Genomic DNA, 9,100 nt, shown 5'->3' with positions numbered 1-9,100 from the left:
CCCAGCCGGGGGGTGCCTGTCAGGCGGAGCCGAAAGGGTCCCTGCGCCCAGGTGGCACCACTGCTACAGCAGGCATCCTTCTCCGATTACAAGATGCTTGAGCGTCAAAAGGCCTGTTAGCGCTCTGATTTCATCTAACTAGTCTTATTTCTAATAAGGTTCCAATTTTCTCTTTATTGGTCTCATTTCTTTCGTTTCCATGTAGCATCTCTAGTTGCGCTCATTCACCTCACATCTGTTATTATGCATCATAATTCAAGTGTACCTTTTAACACATGAAAGCTCTTGCAGTGGTCCAGAACGTGACTGGTTGGTGCTGTACAACAAAATCCACTTGGTAGTTTGACTCCATAGCTGCACTTATGCTGCTCAAGGTTCAGCAAGGCACGGCCTCCCACCGAACACCTCCCTCTCGGAGCAGAGGTACAAGAAAGAGCTAGGCTGAAAGAACGGTTCAGTTGTTCGCTTGGTTGGTATAGGATTGGTTCACTGTATGCTTAAATATGACTGCGTATCGCCCAGCCGGGGGGTGCCTGTCAGGCGGAGCCGAAAGGGTCCCTGCGCCCAGGTGGCACCACTGCTACAGCATGGGCATCCTTCCGATTACAAGATGCTTGAGCGTCAAAAGGCCTGTTAGCGCTCTGATTTCATCTAACTAGTCTTATTTCTAATAAGGTTCCAATTTTCTCTTTATTGGTCTCATTTCTTTCGTTTCCATGTAGCATCTCTAGTTGCGCTCATTCACCTCACATCTGTTATTATGCATCATAATTCAAGTGTACCTTTTAACACATGAAAGCTCTTGCAGTGGTCCAGAACGTGACTGGTTGGTGCTGTACAACAAAATCCACTTGGTAGTTTGACTCCATAGCTGCACTTATGCTGCTCAAGGTTCAGCAAGGCACGGCCTCCCACCGAACACCTCCCTCTCGGAGCAGAGGTACAAGAAAGAGCTAGGCTGAAAGAACGGTTCAGTTGTTCGCTTGGTTGGTATAGGATTGGTTCACTGTATGCTTAAATATGACTGCGTATCGGCAATGTGCTGATATAAATGTGAGATGTGGTCATGCCTACACTGGTAAAGTGCTTCCAGACTACACTTAGATTCTGGGGAAGATATGCTCTGCGACATGCTGCTCGATCCTGGCCATAAGATCGCTTGGGAGCTATGATTCAGCTGAAATTTTTTGCCTGGATCTGGGAAGCAGTTTAGAGATAACCTTTGCCGGCTGCAGCAGGGCTCTGTGTTACTCACTGTCATGCTTACTGCATTTTTATTGGGCTGGGAGAGAAAAGCATTTCCAGAGTGTGTTATAGTTACTTCTCTGCAACAGCAAAGAGGACAATGGCTAAAAATACAAGAACTTTCAGAGTAATTGTCATGTTATAAATTGGGAGAATGGAATCACTGTCCCACCTATTAGAAACAATTATGTACCATTATGAAACGAAGTGTAAAGTCATAACATATTCTGAGTTAAGGAACTCCTACTGGCTATTACTTGACAAAGGACTCTCTGTACTGGAGAGGCAGAAGAGACAAAAGAGAAAGCAAAGATAGCACCAGTCAACATTTGCTCTGGAAGACAAACTGTGAGGTGAAGTCCTTTTAGGTTTTTGGACCAAGTAATGTTTGAGGGAGGTCTGCAATCCCCATGCTATCTGGTGCCACCTGTGTCTAGGAAAAGAGCATTTTCAGCTTTTTTACAAGTAAACATGATGACACCACAGGCACTTGATTTCAGCACCAATTTCTCCTCCTAATTGAAACAGGCAGCAAGATGTTAACTGTCCAGGCCAAATTGGGTATGGCTTAAATTAGTGACGTGTTTGTAGAGATCTCAGGTGAGAAAATAAAGCCTAAGCTAAGAAACCAGAGTTCCGTAAAAGGTATTAAAGCAACCTCTTAGTGTACCATGGAATTAGGGAGAGAAGGTGGCTTTGGCTAATCTTCGGCTTTAAGAAAGGGTGGACCAGAAGCAAAGAAGGACGGAGTTTGAAATAAGTCACTGTGGAGCGGAATCAATGGATTATGGAGTCACTGTGGCTGTTAGCTGTAAAATTGGATTAGATAAAGAACATGAGTAAGGCTATATGTCTACAACTACCTTTTTTTTTTTTTTTTATCCTGCTTGTAACACAAGGGTAACAGCCATGTTGTCTCTGCTGAAATGACACAAGAATTTGCAAGTGGGAAATGCCCTGTGGAAATTCAGCTTCATAGCCTAATTGCTCAATGATACAGACAAGGTGAAAACCTAATTAGTGACCCAACTTGGATGGTCCAGGTGTTAATGATTTGGTAGAGACACCCTGAAAAAGAAACTGATACTCAGTTCAGGTATAAGCAAAAGTTATAGCTTGTAGCCAGTAATATATGCTGGCTAAGCAATATGTAAGAGCTTTATGATCACGGACATAGTTATATCTCATGGAAAAAAGGCGTTGTGATTTGCTGGATGATATTCCTTAAGTTTTACGAAAAGTCACTAATTCAGTCTATAAAATGAGGGAAATCAGAAACTGTACAAAAACTATGGGAAGTGGTTCAGATAAATGCTGACATGATGGGAAAAAAGCTTCTATTAAAAAGAACTGTTACAAGCAGAAGACAGGCCAGGGCATAGGACTACATGGGCATAGTGAAAAATGCTTCACAGATTCTGGGAAAGAGGAGGCCTTCAGGGCAACAGTTCTAGATGCCTGGATATTTAAACAACAATTACAGTCCCACTACTCAGGAAATCTCAAAGTGCATGAGAACAACAGATGATGGCTCCGACATGTTATTGTCATTGAATCAGATGTGCTAAAAAGGACAGTGAAATTGTACAAACTGAGAACTCCTAACTGGGCTGAAATCAAGGCAGTGACTAGAAAATATGCGCTGGCTACTTATATGGGAGAACTGGGCTTGAAAATTGGTCCTGTGAAATTCAAACAAGATAGATACTAAGATAAATGGATAAATTCATAATTCACTTGGATTTCAGTGTGGCTAATACTATGTAAAAAACACAGTCAGCAGAAACTCAGTCTGAAGATGTGGCAAAGAACCTTATAGGCGTTTGGTTTTCCATGAACAAATTACCTTACCTGTAAGAGCTGAAATTGCAATAGCAGCTATATGAAGTATTAGGTTTTCAGCAGAACGAAAACTAGAAATACTTAAAAAATGATCCAGAGGCATCTTAGCAGTTGAAATTATTTGGAATTTGAAGCCAACTACATACATGTTTGCTTGAATGTCTCTTAAGAATAATGAGAAATCTGTCAGTGAAATGTGATCTGGGTCTTTGGTAGTTACTGCCACAAAAGAAAGCATCAAAAAGGGGAGGAAAGATGAGTTTGTGATGAAATTCTATTGGATTTGATTCTGGGCCACGCTGACTACCTAAGTAAAGCACTGATCTATTCCTTAAGGCTTAAATACTCAAAACAAGTTACTGTGCATCAGCTTACCTTGCAATAAATTTCTACACATGGCATTAGAAGGAGACTTTGGATGTACTTACCTGATCCAGAACAAGAATAACTACAGGGGAAACCAGCCTATTGAGTAACCAAGTATTGCTTACCATGGCCAAGGTCATTGAGAGAAACCTATGAGAGACCCATAAAGGAGGTTTTCATCTGTAGTTGAATTAGAGATTAGCAACCCCAAATTCTAGATTCCTAATAGAAAAATAAATGGAAACTACACATGAATTCTCTAAATGTTGAAGAAGTCTGATTTCCCAAACTTCATCTTCAAAATACTGGCAATGGGGAAGGAGAGCAAAAGCAAAAAAACCCAAAACACGCAAACAAAAAAACCCCAAACCCTTACCTTTCTACAGGCTTTTGTGGCTTTCAGATATAAGGTGGCAGGCTCAGATATAAGGTTGTGTGCTCTTCTAAAAAGGTGGGACTTCATCTGGTTCCACAATTCTAGAAAAAAAAGGGGAATACTAAGCTGAATTGACACTGATACTTGAGTATTGACCCAAGTAAATGAAGTAATGTATAACATAGTGTTCCAGAGTGAAATCCAAAGGACTACAGCACTGGATAAAATTGGTCCCAAATTTCATCCATTTCATTATTCTCCTGGTGTCAGCTCCCAGGTTTGATGTTGTAGGACAAACCCGGGAGCTGACACTGGGAAAACAATGCCAATAGCAAACTACCCCAATAACAAAGAAGAGAATCCTTCTGCAAACAATGCCCAAGACAGTAAGGACATCTCATGAGCCTGTTTTAGCACCCTTTCTATATACTTAAAGGACACAATTATTTAAAAATAAACAAAAAAAGTTGGTGATATGAAAATATGTTCATGTACAGGAGCAGGCTAACACTACGGTTTTGCTTCTAGAACATAAACAAGCAATTCTGCCTATTGTAGCACTTTCTGTGGAGATAAACTAGCTCAGGTATTTCTGACATGGCTTTGCATTGCAGTATACATTTCATAAGAAAGGGAAAAGAACAGGCAGTCTTCCCCGCACAGCCAGGACTGACCAGGACTTGGAAAGCTCCCCGTTCCACACGGACACTTCTGGCAGTTAGAGCAGGAATATGTGACCCTGGGGCCGGTAGACACTCTGGCTAACCTAATTCATTTGTTTAGGATGCTTATGTTTGCTCCCCAGATCTTCTAACTAAATGTAGCTAGTGAATTACTTTTGGCATATGTGATTGTTATTCTCAAGCTGACTTTCCATATGTGTTGCTTTACCGTTATCCAGATTTTTGCTTCTCTTCTTGTCTCCTTCCTGTGTTTGTATTCCACACTCTTCTCCATGATCCTGCAGATACCTTCTATCCTCACTTACTTTCCTAAATCCATGGCTGTTGTTCTGCAAGTGTCAACAACAAAACAAAAGCTTGTTAGGTCTTACGCCATTAATTAATAAGCATGGTTCTAATTACATGTTTCTTTTAAAAAGACATACAAACATTTTAGATGAACTCAAAATCTAGATATAGATTTTTTTTAAATTACATATGTGTATACTATAAGTAGGTACTCTAATTTTGAAAACTCAACAAGCTACTTTTTTGTGTATGCAGCTCTGTCACACTGCAGCTTGTAAAAATTTTGCTATCCTAATCTTGCAAAGTATACTATGTGGATGGACTCCTGAACAGCTCCTACTTGGAGATCTTTTAGGTGCCTATGTTGTTTCTGGTAGCAGTAAAAAACTTTATTTTTTATTTTTAACATATACCTAGGCACTCAGTGCTCACAGACAACTCTAGACCGTTCAACAAAAATTAATTACATGTGTAAATTAGAATAAAGATGTGAATGTCCAAAATTACTCCACAGTGGAGACAAGTCTGGAAATAAAAGAGTATTAGTTAGTGCTAATCCTGGATACCCAGAGCATTTTTGTTTCCTCCGTGCTTGAGATTTCTAACTTGATATACCATTGAAAAAAACTGTAAGCTGTTTTCCTTTGGGTAGGTCTATTTGTCCTAAATGGAAATATTTCAGATTTCTGACCAAATCGGAAAAAAACTTCATTTCAGCTTCAAATCTCGTCGTTTCCAGTACAGCAGCATTACTTCACACAAGCACCTAGTTTGCCTGCTTGAGCCTCCCTCTCGGGCTGTATTCCCTCAAGGGACTACATCTCCCCTAATGCATCTGTGGCCATGTGAGTGCCAAGGTGAGCCTCTCTGCCTGTGCTGGGTCCGGGGAGCAGCGTATTGCACTGTGGGAGATGTAGTCTAAGCAGGAGCCCGGCCGGCGAGGGGGACCTGGGGCAGGAGCCTTCTTCATGGAGGTACAGCAAGGTAACAAATCCGTGAGAAAAGGCTGGGTTGTGAAACGGACCCACAAATTTTTTCACTAAGGATAAGGGGGAAAAAAAGCTTTTCTCTTGGAAAATACCAAAAAGAAATACGTAGCCATTTCTGAACCGAAATTTCTTAACCTCTTCTCTGGGGAAGAAAAATCAACCTATTTCAAAACCTTGTTTAGTTTAAGGCAAAAACAAGTGTTGGTGTATCAGAAGTAACCACATAAGGAACATCCCTCTTTTTTGCTGGCCTTTCTAAAGTAGCTGTGTTCCTTCTTATAAAAGAGTAAGGCAAAATAAACCGTAACTTAAAATGAGTCAGTGTGGTAATGTGCAGAAATGTTGCTCTGACTTCAAAAAATTGCACCTGAGTTCTGTGCTGCTATTTCAGAGGTGACAAAATAGAGCTACTGATTTGCTGCACACAGCTGCCTGTGTTCATCAGAAAATGGTGACATTCTCATTGTTGACAATGCCACAGCCAGCACAAAATTTGAAATTGTAATGTTGCTAGAAGAGTAATGCTAGCTTCAGGAAGGTGTAAAGGATATTCATCTCCATGTTAAAACCACTGTATCAGAAATGGTGAGGACTGTTTCGAAGCAGAATGTTGTAGCACTCTGGCATAAACTGGATCACATTTACTGTTTGAAATCCAGCCTCGAATTTCATGTAACTGCTCCTCAGTTATAGAATAAAGCTTGAAGTATCATCTTAATAAGTCTTGGTCTTTAGAATAATCCTTTTCAGTGGAAAAAGGACACACTGAAGAACAACACGTGCTGCCTTGCCTTGCTTAGAGAATGCAATGCACAAGCTTCTTCGATAATAATTTATTCAGCTTTATCAGGGAAAAAATATATAATCAGCAAGAAATCTGAGTAAAAATCTGATCTGAAAGAACACAGACTCTATGTAATAAAAAGAGACAAATAGTAAAAAATAAAGTAAAAAATCCAGTGGTTTCTCTTCTCCATGTATAAATATATCCCTAATTCTATTTTAACTTGCTTCATATTACAGGACAGAAAGTCTTATCAACTCTGTGACACAGTGTCCTTATATAATACACAATGTGGACATTTCAAGGAATTTGACTGATGTTTAAAATTGATTTGAATATCAGTAAGTATCTTGTAGCAAGTTTGTGAATATCCAGACATACCTGATTTTAACAAAACTTTTACAGCATGAATGTTGTTTTGCTTTCAGTGTAATTTAATAGGTCTTTTGGGATCTGCCATGTTTGAACATCTGGGAATCATCACATGTTGTCTGTTGATCAATGAGGCAACAGGAAAGGCATGATGTGACACAGATGTTAAATATGGCAATACTCCATAGACCAACTGGATCATAAATGGGAATGATCAGACTTTGAAAAATCTGATTAAGAGTCATTGACTGGATAAAATTCAATTTTTTTTTTTCATTTCCTAACTGTTCTGATAACAGTGGGTATTATAGTGGTCAAAGAATTATTGGAAACTGGCTTATTTGGAGGAATAAAATGACGTAACTGAAGACAAGGACCTTTACTATCAAATACTTTACAGGAAGATGAATACAACTTGCCAGGTCCCTGCTGTCTCGTCGTGATGATTAATGTCTACTACTGGATAACTCTGCCACTCCTTTTAAAACAAAGAATACATAAATCAAATTTATTGCATTAGTTCAAGCATCATGGTTAATTGAGTAACTGCCACTATACTAAGAAACCTTTTTCTTCCCTCCCTCATATGCAAAGAAGAAATAGCATCTATTAATTCCTTTAACTGTTAACCGTGAATGCCACCTTCTGGCTATGTACAGAAACGCCCTTTGAGAGCAATAGGGAAAAAAGCACAGCTTTCATTCCGTAGTTACCAGATAACTATTTCAATTAAATATGTTAAAAATGTGTGAAATACAGACATGCCTCCTGACAGACTTCCTAGCTTGCTCGTTGAAATGTAAAGGTACTCAGATATTTACTTTTCTAAACAAATTGTGTAGTTTAAAATAATAAACACACCTGACATTGACTTTCTGTAGAAACAACCTGAAAACTGTTGCATTTAAAGGTAGCAGCTGAATCAATATCAGGAATGAAATTCTGACCTTACTGAAGCTGACAGGACTTTTGCCACTGACTTCAGTGGGGCCCAAACTTTCAGCCTGTATTTTTTGAAAGCTGCTCTTGTGAACTGGGGTTTGAGTTTTCAAAAGATTTTAAGGAAGCCAGGCATATATTCTTCTGCAATTTAGTGGGCACAGGATTTTAAAGAAGAAACTGGTCCTGCAAAACAATGACGGTAAAGGTTTTCGGAGTCAGAGACCTCTCCTTCCCTATGATCAGACCAGATTAGCTGTTGCTTTTATTGCTTGAACTTCTCCAGCAATAGACTTACAGTTGTTTGGTGTTGCTAGTACAGGTAAAAGCATGTCGTACGTACCAGAACATGTTCCTTGAAGCAATCATATTATCACAGTGTAATGGACTCCCAAATCAAAGCAAAATTCTACTCTGGCTGCTAGGATGATATAGAGGCAGCAGGGGAAACAAGCCAGGGAATTTCTCTCACCTGGGGAAGCAAATAAGAAGCATTTCTCCGGTGCATGAAGAAGAATATTTGGGCAGACAGTAGCTGAAATCCCCTGCAGTTACAGATTGCTTTAACTCTACTGCATTTAACTTATCCTTTAATTTTTTTACCTAGCTATTCCAGCTCTGTGATCTCTGGCAAACTTAAATTCTCAAGTCATAGTTAAAAATAATTTCAGTGAGCCCAGTCCTACGCTTGGATACACCAGTGGGAAATCTGTCATCTCTTCTTAGGTTCTTTTTGGTTCTGCCTATCAATTTCTTTACTGTGTCAAGTATAACATGGTAGAAATTGTATGCAAGCTGACAAATCACTTAATCTTAATGTAGACACTGGACCACTTCTAATTTGCCTAATCTGTGATTCTAATATTTTTTAATGTTGTCAGATATGCACTAATTTCAAGGATTCAGTGAAACAGCATACATCGGAAGAGATTAAAAAATAGTGACAGCTGTTGTACATTAATAACTGATGTCTGACTTGTTTGATAAAAGTTTTCCTTACAATTAGAAACTTTCTATCTGATTATGAAAGATACAGGGGAGAAATGATGAATTTTATTATTTTTCCTTTCTAAAGTTATGTGAAATGTAATGGGTTTCTATATGCTGCAAATGTGCGGTTCTTCTGCAATAAATAAAAATAGCATGAAGCTTTATCAGATTTTTTTTTTTATCCCTTCTTTTGAGGGAGGAAATAGAAAGTTGGGATTAAATTTAA

Source organism: Aptenodytes forsteri, unplaced genomic scaffold (assembly GCF_000699145.1).
Source record: "Aptenodytes forsteri isolate BGI_AS27 unplaced genomic scaffold, ASM69914v1 Scaffold1, whole genome shotgun sequence".
Classification (NCBI taxonomy): Eukaryota; Metazoa; Chordata; class Aves; order Sphenisciformes; family Spheniscidae; genus Aptenodytes; species Aptenodytes forsteri.
Note: the sequence above shows the minus strand (reverse complement) of the source record.